The sequence below is a fragment of the Podarcis bocagei genome (genome assembly GCF_964188305.1).
Source record: "Podarcis bocagei genome assembly, chromosome: Z".
Lineage (NCBI taxonomy): Eukaryota > Metazoa > Chordata > Lepidosauria > Squamata > Lacertidae > Podarcis > Podarcis bocagei.
In genome coordinates this window covers 16,337,732-16,354,266 of record NC_138140.1, presented here as the reverse complement: position 1 = coordinate 16,354,266, position 16,535 = coordinate 16,337,732, and the positions used below count along the sequence as shown (strand labels likewise).

The window sequence follows — 16,535 nt, the reverse complement described above, 5'->3', positions numbered from 1 at the left end:
CTGAGGGTGTTTTTAACACAGGAGAACAGCCCAACCAATCAAGATGGAGATAAAAACAACAGCAGCAACCAAGTCTGATTAATCCAGCACTGGGATTTCTAGGCTTAATCACATTTGAAGCCAGAAAGGGCAGCTGTCGAGTCTGGAATCAGATCAAAGGTTCCTGGTGCCATTCAAATGAGAAGTGCCTTTTTCCTAACAACTGCATTTGACCTTAGCGTTTTGCTTTCATGGGAACCTTCCTCAAACAGGGAAACAGGAAGATGCCTTATACCGGGTCAGACCATTGGTCCATCTAGGTCATTGTTGTCTACACTGACTGGCAGAGGCTATCCAGAGTTTCAAGGCAGGGGACATTCCCAGCTCTACCTGGAGATAGAACCTGAACTCTTCTGGATGCCAAGCAGGCACTCTGCCATGGAGCTACAGCCAGTCCCCTAAAAATAAAGTAAGATGCTAGTCCTCGTGGTTATGGGAAAAGGGCTGAGTTAAACAGGAACAAAATACTCTGTTATACTCAGTCAGGGCAACAGTCCATCTGCACTCAGCCAACCACCATCCAGTCCAGATGGGGTCCCTCCTCAGTCTCAGTGTTGCTCTTACAGAATGCAATAGGGAGAAGGATGGGGATAAAACTAATTGGCTCTGCCTGTCGGTGTCTCTGACGCCCCCTACTGTTGGGCTCCCTGCCTTCCGCCCCACCATTCCCACCACTGGGAGAGATTCTGTGAATGAGATTACATTGGGATAGGCTAAGAGTAGGATTAGGGACGCAGGTGGCACTGTGGTCTAAACCACAGAGCCTAGGGCTTGCTGATCGGAAGGTCAGCAGTTTGAATCCCCGTGATTCGGGAGAGCTCCCATTGTTTGGTCCCTGCTCCTGCCCACTTAGCAGTTCGAAAACACGTCAAAGTGCAAGTGAATAAATAGGTACCGCTCCGGCGGGAAGGTAAACGTTTCCGTGCGCTGCTCTGGTTCACCAGAAGTGGCTTAGTCATGCTGGCCACATGACCCGGAAGCTGTACGCCGGCTTCCTCGGCCTGTAAAGCAAGATGAGCGCTGCAACCCCAGAGTCGGCCACGACTGGACCTAATGGTCAGGGGTCCCTTTACCTTTAACAGTAACATTAAGTGTGCAGCAGGAAACAGAATCCCACGTTACATGAAGCTCACTGGATGTGGCCTTAGACAAGTCACTGCCTCTCATGCTAAGCTACCTCACAGGGTTGTTGTGGGGGGTTAAATGGTGAGGAGAATCATGAACACCACCTTGAGTGCCATGGAGAGAAGGGGTGGGATAAAAATGCAATCAATAAAAACAAATCAAACCCTGAGAACTGGTGAGCACAGCTGCTGACCAGGGTTGTAAGCATTTTGTACCCGATCACGTTTGTTAGAACTGATGGGAGTCCAACTTCCTCTGGGTTGCCACAGGCTCCCCATCCCTGCCGTAAGACTTGTCCGTTTCAGCTGAGTTTTAACAGCAGAAACTAAGGAAGCATAAGATGGTTTTAATTTGTCAAGAGGATGCGGCCCTTTATATCTGAATTTGCTATTTTTACAGCGTTGTTTATTTGAAGCCTCAACCTGCCTCACACCCTCAGGACAGCAGCAGCCTTGAAAACTAGGCCCTGGATGTCGGATTAATTGAATTTTGTTAAATCGGATCAGTTTTCTAAACGGGATGCTGTAGGATTAATTAGGCAAACGAAGGGAGCTAAGTAAGTTTTAATTTGACTCGCCGACAAAACAATTGAACGATCAAATGCCAACGACAGAGCTAATGGGCACACAAGATTAATTAATCGGACTTGGCATTGTGAAAAGGGGACTCTGTACAGCCACACATTTTCCACAACATCACTGGGCTATGGTTGTATTTGTGGCAGGAGAAAGGCGTGTTGGCAGGGGTGCCTCACACCCAATGGGACCGCTAGGGTGGCAGACAGGAGGGCCATAAGTGGGAAGTGCCAGACCCAGTGACAGACAGAACCATCCACTGGTTGGTTTTTTAAAAAGAAGGCATGCAGGTAGGGATTTGCTGAGGGCACGTCAAGGTTGGTGGGGCAGTGCTGCATTTGCCCTAATGGACTAATCTCCACAGGGTGTGTTGCAGAACTTTATGTTGGACTCCCATTATCCCTGATCACTGGCCATGCCAGCTGGGGCTAATGGGAGCCACAGTCTGGCAACATCTAGATGGCTGCAGGTTAAATAGATCTGTGTTCAAATCCTTGCATTTGCCATGGCATTTGTTTGGGTAACCTTTGCTTTGCACAAGACCCACTTGTAGGAAACACAAAATCCCCCTGTTCCTTTCTCCTCAAATTATACACTGTTTTTGTTGGGTTTCCTCAGTAAAGGGATATCAAGGTGCCTATTGTACAGAGGTAAAATGTGTGTGTGTTGCTGCACCCAATTTTACCTCTGGCCCCTCCCACCACTGGCACAAGATGCTCAGAAGATTGTCCAAAAGGGAATGAAACCCTCAGGCTAGAAAAATGTTCCCCACCAGCCCTGGAAGTCTGCTAGATTTAACCTCTGGCCCTCTTGCTGTGCCTTAAAGCAGCAACCTGTGATACACAGAAATCCACCTGGATGAGTCTGTCCCGTCCCGTCCCCCCATTACTTTATCTAAGTGCTTTGACAAACAAAGCCTGGCTAGGTTTCATCATTTTCAGGGTCTGGTTAAAGGTGCAGGAGCAAAGCTGCTACAAGAAGTTGGCAACCTTAGCCATTGCCTCCCTAGCTACTCTCCAAGGGGAAATAAGTTTCCTTAAGGACTAAAGGGAGGTTTCTAGAGAAAGAAAGTAGCTGGTTTCCGTTCTCCTCCCACCTCCTCCCCACAATTGGGAATTGACTTGAGCCTTTAAAATCTGTAGGCTTTGAATCAACTTTAAAGCTGTTTTCTCCCCTCATTGCCTCTCTATGCTGTGGGGAAAATGTCCCTGTTGAGTTTCTGCCTCTTGTGCAGCACTTAAAGGCATAGAATATGATTTAGGAAAGTAGGGACTGTATAGCATAGGCCCCTTGAGGCCATATTTGGCTTTGTTTTTTGTCCCCCCCCCCCCTCTACAGAGCAGGAGATAAAACAAGTGAATTTGTACTTTGACTACAAATATTTATAGTCATTCAGTTCTTAAGACTTTGAGTTTGCTTCAGACTTTGTCAAGCTTAGATTAGACCCATGATTTCCTCTACGCTTGACTTATTCCAGAGACAACCCTATAGACATTTCCATGTATGCACAGTTCATTCAGAGTTGTGCTGCACTGTGGGTTTTGTAGTGATGCAGGGTATTCCTAAATGTGTTTATTTGGCTGCTGTAAGGCTGCAGAATTAACTACATCCACCAGCAATGTGGCAAAACACATTCTTACAATAGATCTAGGTTGAAATTTATCAGACATTTTTTCTGGTGTGTGTGTGTGAAAATTTGATGTTCTTCTTCTTCTTCTTCTTCTTCTTCTTCTTCTTCTTCTTCTTCTTCTTTTGCCTTCCTAGAAAAAGGAGGCCACTTTTTTGGATTGTCTCTGAATATTTTCCACCACCAACAACAAAACAAAACCCCAAATCCTTAGGGGGGGGGAGAGAAGCAGCTGCTTCATGGTAAGCCCATACTTCAGAAAATGCTGAAGAATTTCTCCTTCGCCTGGAGAAGCTCAGGAACTGATACCAACCCTACTGCATGGCCAATTTTGTCTGCCGACAAATGTGGAATTTTAAGAGGTCATTTGAGCTTGGCACTTGTTTACAGCCATAAAATGGCCTGTTATTGCACTGCATCATGGATTCTGAATCTTAATGCTCAGAGAGCCATATTTATTAGTTTATTTAACAAAATTTATATACCGCTTGATTGTAAAAATAAATAAATATCCAAAACCTCAAAGCAATTTACAAAAAGATAAAGCAAGAAAAAAATTACAGCCATACTTTAAAACATAGAAAAGCTAAAATACTAAAACAGATTAAAATTACCTCAATTTCCTAAGCATCTGGGTAGGCTTGCCTAAGCAAGAATGATTTTAGCAGGCATCGAAAAGAGGGCAGTGACAGCACCTGCTTGATCTCAATAGGCAGGGAGTTCCAAAGTGTAGGCAGCACTACACTAAATGATCAAGTTCTTACAAATGTGGAGTGGGTGTATGTGGCCAATTCGGTAGTGCTAATTCTACCAATTGAAGCAGTTGAGTGGGCCCATGTTGGGTAAGGAGATTTCATAGGTAAGCTGGTCTCAAGTTGTTGAGGACACCTTGTTAAGGACACAAGTTAATAGTAACACCTTGAACTTGGTCAGGTAGCAAATGGGCAATCAGGTGTTAGATGCTGGCAGTGTTGGGATTCTTTTAGTGATTTAGTTGAAGAATAAAATGAGAATTCCCTGGATGCCTAGATCCATGTGTGGGGCAAGTACTATTTGGTGAGAAATTTAAAATCACAAAACATGCAGCAAAGTAAAGCATGGAAATATAGGCTGTAGTTAGACCTTTAAATACCCCCTTCTTAAGTTTCTTCCACACTTCCCCTTAGCATATGTTTGCTAAGTCTGGTAAGAGATCATATGTTTGTAAGTTCAAAATGGTTTACTTACAAATATTTCAAAGCTCAGGTTCATGTGCTTTTCCATACAGCAGGAAGGGGGGAAAGGTAGTACAGCTTAGGAAACATTTACCAGTTTTTGAATCTATCTTCTCATGAAGGGCTGCATCTCACTAGCAAAAAATCTGCAATGCATGTAGAAGATTCAGTAACTTTTCCTTATTGGGTGGGAAAGGAATTCATAGAATCATAGAATCACACAATTGTAGAGTTGGAAGGGATCCTAAAGGGTCATCTAGTCCAACCCCTGCAGTGCAGGAATCCAACCTCTGATTAAAATTGTCCAAGGAAGGAGAGTCTACCACCTTCTGAGGAAGTCCATTCCACTGTCGAACAGCTCTTACTCTCATAAAGGTCTTCCTGATGTTCAGCCAGAATCTCTTTCCTTGTCATTTGAAATACCACTGGTTTGGGTCCTGCCCTCTGGAACAGCAGAAAACAAGCTTGTTCTATCTTCCATGTGACAACCATCCCTTTAGGTACAGTCATACCTTGTGTTACAGATACTTCAGGTTGTGTTTTTTCGGGTTGTGGACCGCCGAAACCTGGAAGCACCAGAATGGGTTACTTCTGGGTTTTGACAGTTGCGCATGTGCAGAAGTGTTAAATTGTGCTTTGCGCATGCCCAGATGCGCCAAATCGCAACCCATAAGTGCACAGACACACCGCTGTGGGTTGTGGACACTGCAGGGTGCAAACGTGCATCCCACACAGATCACGTTCGCAACCCGAGCATCCACTCTATTTGAAGACGACTATCATATGACCTCTCAGTCTCCTCTTATCAAGGCTAAACATGCCCACCTCCCTCAACCATTCCTCATAAGGCTTGGTTTCCAGACCCTTGAGCATCTTGGTCATCTTACAGAGGAAGTCAACCATTCCAAAATCTTCCACAGTTTCAAACTATAGTCTCTCAGGCCACAGTCAATAGAAACGATAAAAGTTGTTTAGATTGAACATCTTTGTTTGGCCCATGGCACAATGATGATAAAAACAGTTGCTCCAGCTCCTAGATCACTTTGGCCACCCTTTTCTGAACTTTCTCCAGTCGTACAGCATGGCAGGATGGGAATTCTCCAGAGGTAGGTGTGTGTGTGTGTGTGTGGGATTGTTATGTTTGAAGAACAGAAAAAGTATTCTTCTTTTTGTTGTCGGATGCTTATTTAAATGCACAGAGAGCCTGCCGCTGTTTGTTCCCTTCCCTAATCCCATCTCGGATGCCACCAGGAGGATGTTCAAAGGACGCATTCAGAATTGCAAAGGATGCGCTCTTTGGGAAGGGAGAATTAAAGTAGGGAAGAAAGCTGAACATCCCCTAGGGATCGGTTTGTGCCCTCAGGTGCTGTACTAATATTGAGGGGAGTGTTGAGGGGAGAAGGAAGATTGATAGTATGTGGAGCAGGGTGGGTGGGGAGACGAGGCTTATCCTGCCCAATATGCTGTTGATGGAAGAACAAGGATTGTGCCCTGCAGCTGTGGTTTTAAAATTAAATTACAGAAGAAAAGCAACTTAGAGCAGATGAATACCTGGTGGGACAGAGGGAGGGAGAGCCTGTGAGTGAGGATCCTGTCAGTGGCTGTCAGTCTCTCTGGGTCTCAAGGAACACACGCCCCATTTTAACAAGCTAGTCACTGGCTTATAGAATTGTAGAGTTTGAAGGGACCCCCAAGGGTCATCCAGCCCAACCCCCTCTGCAATGCAGGAATCACAACTAAAGAAGCTGCTGCCAGTAGGTGTACACAACGCTGAGCTAGATGTACCAATGTTCTGACTCAGTACAAGGCAGCTTCCTATCTTCCCATGAATGGGCTGCAACTCACTGGTAGAGCACCTGCAGTGTATGGGTTTAATCCCCAGTAGCATCTCCAGCTTAGGCAGAGAGCTCTGCCTGAAAACCCTGGAGAGCTGCTGCCAGTCAGTGTCAACAGTACTAAGCTAGATGGGCCATCAGTCTGACTCTATTATTATTATTATTATTATTATTATTATTATTATTATTATTATTATTATTATTTCATAAAATTGATATACCACCTGATTGTAATATAAAAAGAAACCTCAAAGCAGTTGACACACAAAAAAGAATACAGTAAAACACTAAAAATTATCAGTTGGGGGAAAGCTATTTAAAACCTAGGGGAGGAATTAAAATAAGCGAAAACCACATTAAAACAAATGTCAGAATTCTGTGGGTTTGGATATGTTTGCCCGAACAAAAAATATTTATAGCAGTCAGCCAAGGTACCCCCCTGAGGTCAATAGGCAGGGAGTTTCAAAGTGTCACACTAAAAGATGAATAGGTGTGCGTGTCCTTATGTTTCTATCAGAGAAATATCACTTGGGAACCAAATATCTGTGGGTCCCAATAAGGGCTGGATGAGGTGTTAAAACTGAGGAATCCCGAGCGATTGGCTAGGTAGCTTGAGGGGGGATCTTTGCCACCTCCCAAAAGGAGTCATTTCTTCATGCTGAAGGATTCCGCCTCCCCCCGCCCCAACTTGCTCCTTCAAAAGCCAGGCTTACGCTCTTCGCTGGCTGAGGCTCCAGGCTTTGAACTGAGCGGTGGGGGGGGGGGGAGAGAGAGAAAGAGAGAGAGAGAGATGAGATGAGAGAGAGAGAAAGGAGGGATTTTGTACTCTTCCACACCCCTCGCCTCCTCGTGCCTCCGTCACTTCCATTGTCAAGTCTGATCAGAAGGAGGATCAGTCGTCCCCGACTCTTCCTCTCTCTCCAGATTTAATTAACGGTCCTTTCATCTCTACCCTGAAGGAATCTGCTATCTTCTGTCTCCTTAATTAACGTTCATTAAGCAAATCAGAAGAACGTTTTCTCCTCACAGTCTGGAAGGTTCTTAGACCGCTTGCCAGGCACCATGTTTGCATGCCCCCCCCTAAAGGGAGGAGAAGGCACGGTGAGGTCATGAGAGGGGGCGCAAGATGGAAGTGGGAGACCCTATGTGGAACCTGAATTTGTTCCTTTGTCTCAGCTGCTGAAGCCCTATTAACTGTTATTATTAAAGATAATGGGACTAATGTGGCTTGCAGATAAAAACACAAAACACAGATAAAATACAAAGAACTAAAAACAAATAAAAGATAACCATGAAGAAGTAATTAAACTATAATATAATTGAGGCAATATCAAAAACAAACCTATTGAAATACAAATAAAGACAGTGCAGCACTACTAAAAGCCCTTTCCTTCAAAAGTCAGCCAGTTCCCATAGGCCTGTTGAAACAAGAGAGTCTTCACCTGCTGGCAGAGGGACAACAAAGGAGGGAGCCAGCCTGGCCTCACTAGGAAGGGAATTCCAGTCTGGGGGCAGCCACCGAGAAGGCCCTGTCCTGCATCTCCATCAAGCCTGCCTGTGAGGGTGGCGGGACTCAGAGTAGCGCCTCCCTTGAAGATCTCAGAGTCAGGGCAGGTTAGTATGGGAGAATGCGGTCCTTCAGACACCCTGGGCCTAAGCTATATAGAGATGTATAGGTCATAACAAGGGTCACTAAGAACAATATGGGTGCCCACCATGACCTGTGTGAGAAGGTAAGACAAGCCCTGCTGGATCAAGCCAAATGTCTGTCATGGTGCAGCATGTTGTTCTCACAGTGGCCAACGAGAGGCCAGGGCGCAGGAGAGGGGTGTGCATCATACCCCTGCCTGGGATCAAAATGGGGGCTGGGAACCAAAAGAGGGGAGCCAGAAATTTCCTGGGACCTCAGAAGACCTTTGCAGATATTATGTGAAGACTAGCTTTTACATTTTGTGTAAGCCTATATAAAACACTATGACATTTCTTCCCCCACCCTCTTCCTGTCCTGCCAGCATGGCCCTGCCTACTTCTCCCAGGCAATCCAGAGAGGCAGCACGGAAATCCCAGTGAAAAATAGTATGAGTGGGCAAGGCGAGAAGGCGGGCTTGCCTTGCCTTCCCTGCGGGAGACATGCTCCACCTACTGAAGGGACTGCCATCTGCAGGTGGAGGGCAGCAGGGGTTTGGTCCTGACAGCAGCCTGCCTTCAAGGAGAAGAGGACAAAGCAGCTCATGGTCACCATTATAATCATGAACAGATGAAGAACTGACTACATCTGTTAAAATTATCTTTTCCAAACAACTCTCCTAAGAATCAGGAGATGGTTAACACTTGCATTGATTCAAATTATGATTGTAAAAGTATAATAAAAGCAAAAAAACAAACAAACAACAGGTATTTTATAGTGCTCTGCTTTGTCAATTCTATGAATAGAAGACTGCGTAATTATTCATCTGTGCATTTTAATTTGGAGGTTTTCTGACAAAAGGTGTTGTCAATTTGGAATTATTGGTTAACCTGAGAAACAGCTCAGATATGAGGAACAAGGAATTGCAAATTCTTTTTACTGCTGAGCACAACTCAAGTTATTTCAGCCAGCTGGCAACAAGCTGCAAAGTTTGCAGGGGAGCTCTTGCTGGATTGTTGGTGTTTTGATCAATCAAGCACATTCCGTGCTGCAATTTTTACTTGTATTTATAATATTGCTTACAAATAAAACTGAATGACAGAAAGAATGGTGAAGCCTGGAGAACATTTTTAAGGTTGAGCAAAGGAAGATCAGTTATAGCATGCCGTATTTTACTGCAGAGGAAAGGAGCAGCTTTAGATATACTCCCATCCCAACAGCGTCATTGCAAGAACATCCCCTTTATTTTCTCTCTCGTATAAATAAACTGCAGTTGGAAACAGTGGACAAAAAAAACCTCTCATGATTTTCCACTCCTGGTTTAGGAACAAATTGTTAGGTAGTTGGTTCTTCTAAAATTAGAAGTATTAAACATATTTGAATTTATACAGGAAATCTTCCACTACTGTACCCTTACATACCGTACATACAAATGCATGTGGAAGATGAGAGGCGTAATCATAATGTAGGCATTGGCATTGGATATATCAGAACTAAGTTTCCATCTCTAAAGGAAATAGAAAAATATACTATGAATAGACACATCCCTTTGCCTAAAATATTCCCAAAAGCAGAGCCATAACTACAGGGGGGCTAGTCAGGTTTCTTGCCCCGGGTGAAACCTCCAGAGAGGTTCCGTTGAAGCTCCAAGTCTCTCTCTCTCTCTCTCTCTCTCTCTCTCTCTCTCTCCCTCTCCCCGTGTGTGTGTGTGTGTGTGTGCACAAATGCACATTGGAGGGGTGCCAACCTGGGTCTTTGACCTAGGCAAAATAAAGCCTAGTTTTGACCGTACCAAAAAAAGACACCCACAACCAAGTTTCCCCAGAAAGCATACTGAAATGTCAAAGCACCAATGGAGAGTTGCATGTAAGAGAGTGGCTTCTCTGTAGTCAACAGAAACAAGACAGTCAAGATTAGCTCTCCTGCGTCAGCACTGCATCTGCACTGGTATCTGTTGAAAGCTGGGATTCTAATGAGAAGTGGCAGAAACTTTCCCACAGGATCCCAGAACATGAAAAAAACGCAGCAAATGTTACCTAGCTTGGAGTTGATGTCATCTTAGAAGCGCCAATCAGAGCTGAAGCTTTGAGGTGGTACAACTTTTTAAAGGGCATCATCAATGTTGTAATCTTCTTGAAAGAATGTAGTCTAGCATTTACTGGTTCATTCCATCAAATTGGTGATTCAACCAATGGAAACTTTTTAAAACTTGTGGAACTGTTCTCCAGGTGGGGCCCCATCCTTCAGGAACATGTGCTAAGTGTAGAGGAGTCACAGAAAAGGAGTGAGAGGCTTCAAGTTCATGATTTGTCCCCTGACTCACAAAATGTATTTATTGCAGAATGATCGAATCATGTGAAGCAACACATTTTGCTTGAGTGACAATCTGTAAAGTACTTTGCAATAACAGTAAATCCACATCAGATTCTTTCTGTATTGAACAAACAACATTTATTTTGAGATCTGCACTTTTAAAAGAAACACAAAATGAGATTCAAGAAAATTTCTCAAGTTTGCAGATAGTTGCAGTGAAAGAAGGAATCAAATTGCTCAGTTGTGCAGGGACGTGAATAGATTTATTAGTTATTATCTTTCCTTCCTCATATTTGTGAGTTCAGTAGAGTGCATCCCTTTACAGCTTGAAAGAGAAACTTAGACTAGTTTTAGCTTTTTAAATTTAAGTAATCCAGGATGCTTTAAAGCAGTTTGGATTCTCCAGGTATTTTCCCCTTTAAAACAACAATCACAGTAACAGTCTGTAAACAGTAAAAATAACATTTACTCACTCAGAGTTTCTGTTGCAGAATGACAAATACAGCGACTTTGTTCAGGCAGCCTTAAAATTGTAATTCAGTTACAAAGACATGCTTTAGTCTAGTTTAAGATGGTGTCTGAGCAGACATTCTCACATTTCTGACTTGATAATGAAGATGAAGAGTAAGAGAAGAAAGAAGATGTGCCCAGGCAGGTGGGACAATATATGTGTCTTGGGCACAGTGGGAGTGTCTCTCACAGGGCTTTCTCTAGGAAACTTACAGGATAACTATGAGAGCTTCAGCTCCCAACATGCGCCAAATCGTTGGTTTGACTGCATTTTAAATATCCCACAAGTTGATAACTGATACATTGAGAGAACATGCTATTCCTCTCAGTGACCATATTGCTCAAGATTTCGATAATGGGGCAAATAGGACCAGAAAACACAACAGCGCACATGCAAAAATGGAAGAGAAAAAAACTCAACAGCCATTTTTTCACCTTGTGGGAGTCACACACTCAACACACGTTGAAATGATGGTGCTGAAATACCTGAGGAAATCACTTTTTCAAAACGATTCAAACTGTGCAACACCACTTCCATTCCTAAGCAGTGGGAATTAATACAAAACGATATTGGTTGTTCTCTTCATGGTACAGTATAATAAAATTCCAAAAGTCCGAAACAAGATGGCCAGATTGTACTGGATGTGTAAAACCTTTTGCAGCTCACTTGCCTGGCATTAAATTAGCACTGGAAGACCTCCTAGAACCAAATTTGACAGCCAAAACAAGCCATAAAGTCCACGGAGTTTTATTATATGTGACATCTTCTGTCTGTATGTTGATGTCAGCTGTATGGTACAAAATATTAGCTGGCATAGATATTTGCAACAAGGTCATTCAAGCTAGAGACGCCACACTGGATGTTGAAGTAGCAAATGTAGAAACTCTCTCACAGAGCTGACAAAACTTGGAAGCAACTGGAAATGGAAGTGGAATGAAGCCAGATTGGTTGTGTCAAACCTAAATATAGAAATAAAACTCTTCTCGTAGATGTAATGGAGTTCGGTGCAAGAGGGCAAGGTCACATGATGACAGCATACCTGATGCTAACTTGGAAGAAATGAATGGCACGGATTAAACTCCAGAAGAGGCCTACTTCAGAAAGTGTATGTTTTACGTTTTGGTAAACAATGGTCTAGCAGAATGCAATGCTGTTAAACAGTTGGCAGGGGGGAATTGATTTCGTGTGGAAATATCTCACCATGTCTGAAATTGATGTAGAGGGGGGGAAAGCTTTGTCTTTATCAGAGCGATATCCTGCTGAACTTAATGCTGATAATTTTGGAAAAGAAATGCAACATTTATTCTCAGTACATAAACAAATTTTGTAAATGTGCAGTTAAAGCCAATAGAACTGTTGAACAGACTTGGTGACCTGTTTCCAAGTATTTGTGCTAGCTTAAAAGGTAAAGGTACCCCTGACCATTAGGTCCAGTCACGGATGACTCTGGGGTTGTGTTCTCATCTCGCTCTATAGGCCGAAGGGAGCTGGCGTTTGTCCACAGACATGTGGCCAGCATGACTAAACCACTTCTAGCGAACCAAAGCAGCGCATGAAAATGCTGTTTACCTTTCCACCAGAGCGGTACCTATTTATCTACTTGCACTTGACGTGCTTTTGAACTGTTAAGTGGGCAGAAGCTGGGACCGAACAACAGGAGGTCACCCCATCTTGGGGATTCAAACTGACAACCTGATCGGCAAGCCCTAGGCTCTGTGGTTTAGACCACAGCGTCACCCGCGTCCCTTTTAATACTATTATTAATACTATTAATAATTCCAGCAACAGTTGCTTCTGGCAGAGGTGGATTTAAGGCACTACAGCTGGTCCCATCCCCCCCAGAGCCCTGTGCCAAGAGGGCGTCTTCCCAGCTCCTTCCCAAAGCCTTATTATTATTATTAAAGATTTTCTTGGTTTACAAAATTATATGCTTTGTCTCTTTTTACAGGTTGTACAGTCTTTCTTACAAATCAGTTACATTAGTTGTAAGACATTAGTGTTGAGTACAGTATAAGGTTGGGGAAGAAGAGGGGGGAGAGGAGGGGTGGTGAGGCTTATATTTTTTTGTATAGTGTACGTGTGGGATTTTGTGTCAGTGTCAACTGGGTAGGTTCTCTTTCTGTTTGTTTATTTATTGCATTTCTTGGTTGTGAGAGGTATTGGAGATTAGGGTGTGGTTGGTTGTCTGCAGTGTTTGCATTTGTGAGGGGGAGAGGGCTTGTTGAGTCAGGCAAGCCAGATTGATTTGTATGCTGTCGGTGGACTCTTGTTGTTGTCTTGTTGTGCTGTGTATGTGATAAAGGGGAAACATACTGGGTTCTCTATTTAGTGCTTGCCCAGCATTGATAAGGAGCTGGGAGGGCTCTGGAACCCTGCCAGAGCCTCACACCTCCTTCCCCAAGCCCAGTGCCTCACTTAGCCAGCTTTGGGAAGGCAGCTTTGGGCCGGGAGTGGGGGAGGGCATTGTTTAGGCTAGAGACAAGTTTGGGGAAATTCATTCATCCCTGTCATAGGTGATCTTGAAACCAACCTAGACAGAAGAGCAACAATATATAGGAGTGTATACCTTTTGCTGCCCATCTGTCAGGCTTCCACAGGTGCACCTGGTCCAGCCCTGTCTCTACCTAGCTGCAGGATATCCATCTTAACTAGCAGGTAAGTTTACTCCTGAACTGCTGGTGGGAACATCTCAAAACAGCCAGAAGCAGGCATTACTCAGGGAAGAATGAAGTAGATACACTCTTAGCACCAGCAGGAGATCCTGAATGTTCACTTACAGAACATACATTTTCGCTTGCATTAGCCGTTCCAAGCAGTTTTAAGGATCCACAAGAAAAAAATTAGCAGGGTAAAAAAAAAATGTTCTTAAATAAATCATGAAGGAGGGAGCGCTCTGTTTCATTCCCACAAGCCAGCCAGGTTATTGTCTTTGGATTTTGGATTTGATATCCCGCCTTTCACTCCCCTTCAGGAGTCTCAAAGCGGCTAACATTCTCCTTTCCCTTCCTCCCCCACAACAAACACTCTGTGAGGTGAGTGGGGCTGAGAGACTTCAGAGAAGTGTGACTGGCCCAAGGTCACCCAGCAGCTGCATGTGGAGAAGCAGAGACATGAACCCGGTTTCCCAGATTATGTGACTACCGCTCTTAACCACTACACCACACTGGCTCTCACTGTCTTCTCATCCCCAGCCTTGGGGTCAGCTCTCTGTCTCTCCACTCACTACCTGATATGCTGTGGGAGTTTCAAATCAGCTCGGAGCCTGAATGCCACACCGCAGCAAATGGTAAATAAATAAAAAGAAATTTAGTGCCAGCATCAAACAGCAAAAGACACGAGGGAAAAGCTACCTCAAAAAGATTGCAGGGAAGTGATCCACTTGATAAAGAGGTATAATAAAGATCAGGGAGCACATTCATGGAGATCACATACCCTCCAACATTTCTCCAGTGAAAATAGGGGCATGGCCACTAGTCCCATCACATCCTGGCAAATAGAAGGGGCAGAAATGGAGGCAGTGGGAGATTTTACAGTCACAAAATTAAAAGACGCCTTCTTCTTGGGAGAAAAGCGATGACAAACCTAGACAGCATCTTAAAAAGCAGAGAAATCACCTTGCCAACCAAGGTCCATATAGTTAAAGCTATGGTTTTCCCAGTAGTGATCTATGGGAGTTGGACCATAAAGAAAGCTGGTCGCCAAAAAACTGATGCTTTTGAATTATGGTGCTGGAGGAAACTCCTGAGAGTCCTGTGGACTGTAAGAAGATCAAACCTATCCATTCTTAAATCAGCCCTGAGTGCTCACTGGAAAGACAGATCCTGAAGCTGAGGCTCCAATACTTTCGCCACCTCATGAGAAGAGAAGACTCAAATCAGAAACCGGGATGGCTTCTATAAATCCAGGACTGTCCCTGGAAAATAGGGGCACTTGGAGGATTTTGCCTCCCCATTCTGAAGGAGGAGCCAGAGTGGTCCAGCTTTAGTGGGGAGGCTGTTGTCAAGGCAACCATGACTCACCCAGCTCAGCCTATGTGACATCACACACTGCTGGCTTCAAAAGCACCAACTGTAACTGATCAGCATTTGGTAGTGAGGAGCTGGACCATAAAGAAGGCTGATCGCTGAAGAATTGATGCTTTTGAATTATGGTGCTGGAGGAGACTCTTGAGAGTCCCATGGACTGCTAGAAGATCAAACCTATCCATTCTTAAGGACATCAGCCCTGAGTGCTCACTGGAAGGACAGCTCCTGAAGCTGAGGCTCCAATACTTTGGCCACATCATGAGAAGAGAAGACTCCCTGGAAAAGACCCTGATGTTGGGAAAGATTGAGGGCACAAGGAGAAGGGGACGACAGAGGACGAGATGGTTGGATAGTGTTCTCGAGGCTACCAACATGAGTTTGATCAAACTGTGGGAGGCAGTGGAAGACAGGAGTGCCTGGCGTGCTCTGGTCCAGGGGGTCACGAAGAGTCGGACACGACTAAACAACAAGGAAAAAATGATACATTTTGGGCTCAAATCAGAAACCGGGATGCCTTCTGTAAATCCAGGACTGTCCCTGGAAAATAGCAACACTTGAAGGGTCTGAGACCAGGGGGAGCAAGGTGGGGTAGGGGGTTGCAGGTAGGTAGTGTTAGTGAGCAATGCAAGCAGGGGCAACAGGCCCTGGTATTTAAAAAACAAACAAACCCATAAAGAGTTATATGAGCTCTCCTCTGGTACAGAGAAGGAATGCTCAGTCTAAAAATAAATAACAAGATGTTGTATGTGGGCTGCGGCAGTCAGATGTCTGTTGGTTCCCCTTCAACACATCCGGGCAAATCTGTTTTTTGTATCTTCCAGGTCTGTGTTGCTCCTGTTGATTAAAATGTGGGTAAAAAATCTCCATTCCTCTTCTCTTCCAACACCATGTCCAGCTGGGTGGCAAACTCTGCTGGAAACGCTGAGTATTTTATTACTATATCTTTTCAAAGCTGAGCTCCACAAGGCCCCAGGCCAGCCATGAAACCTCTTTGATACAACTGCAAATTCACTTTTAAAAATAAAATAAAATGTAAGTATGGATGCAATGAATATCCTGGATGTTTGTTTCCCAAAGGCAAAATGTTTTTTTTTTAAAAAAAAATGCATATTTATAATTGAGGATAAGCATCCCAAGTAAAGCAATAGTTATCACAGGTCTGTCTGGGTGTGAGAGAGGGGGGGAGGGCGGGAGAGAGAGAGTAGGTGAAATGGTAGGTTTTGCAATCCTGCTTTATTTTATTTTATTTTTACTTCCATTTATGAATTGCTTCCAATAAAAATATCTCGAAGCGATTTAACAATAAGAACATCAACCAAGAGGGCAGCAGCAGCAGTTTCATATATGAAGCAATCCTCAATCTAATACAGATACAGACCAGGATGAAAAATAAATACATCTCCACTGAAAAGTCTTGGTTTAAAAAGGAATGTCTTCAATAGGCACCGAAAGGACAATCATCTGACTTACTATTATTTCAACTACTATTTTTACTATTACTATTATTACTATCACCATCATTGTCAATCTTTATTATAGAAATTGTGTCTGTCTGATATATTCAAGAATGAACAGGATTTAGTGCTTAATATTGGGGCCATGAACTGGCCAGGACCTGGGGCAAATCTAGGGTTGCCATATTCT

General features: G+C 43.9%; 3 long non-coding RNA genes across 3 annotated transcripts in view; 1 reads left to right on the top strand and 2 right to left on the bottom strand.

Annotated features, from left to right (window-relative positions):
• LOC308578746 overlaps nucleotides 1–16,535 on the bottom strand; it is an 84,172-nt gene that overhangs the window by 22,948 nt on the left and 44,689 nt on the right. The gene's annotated exons all lie outside the window — the stretch shown is intronic.
• On the bottom strand, nucleotides 3,065–7,175 carry LOC308578747. Its single transcript, XR_014004080.1, has 2 exons — nucleotides 4,594–7,175; nucleotides 3,065–3,499 (listed from the first exon to the last, which is right to left on the bottom strand). It is a non-coding gene; the product is annotated as an uncharacterized lncRNA (long non-coding RNA).
• Nucleotides 14,674–15,983, top strand: LOC308578758. The gene is made up of 2 exons (XR_014004092.1): nucleotides 14,674–15,493; nucleotides 15,713–15,983. It is a non-coding gene; the product is annotated as an uncharacterized lncRNA (long non-coding RNA).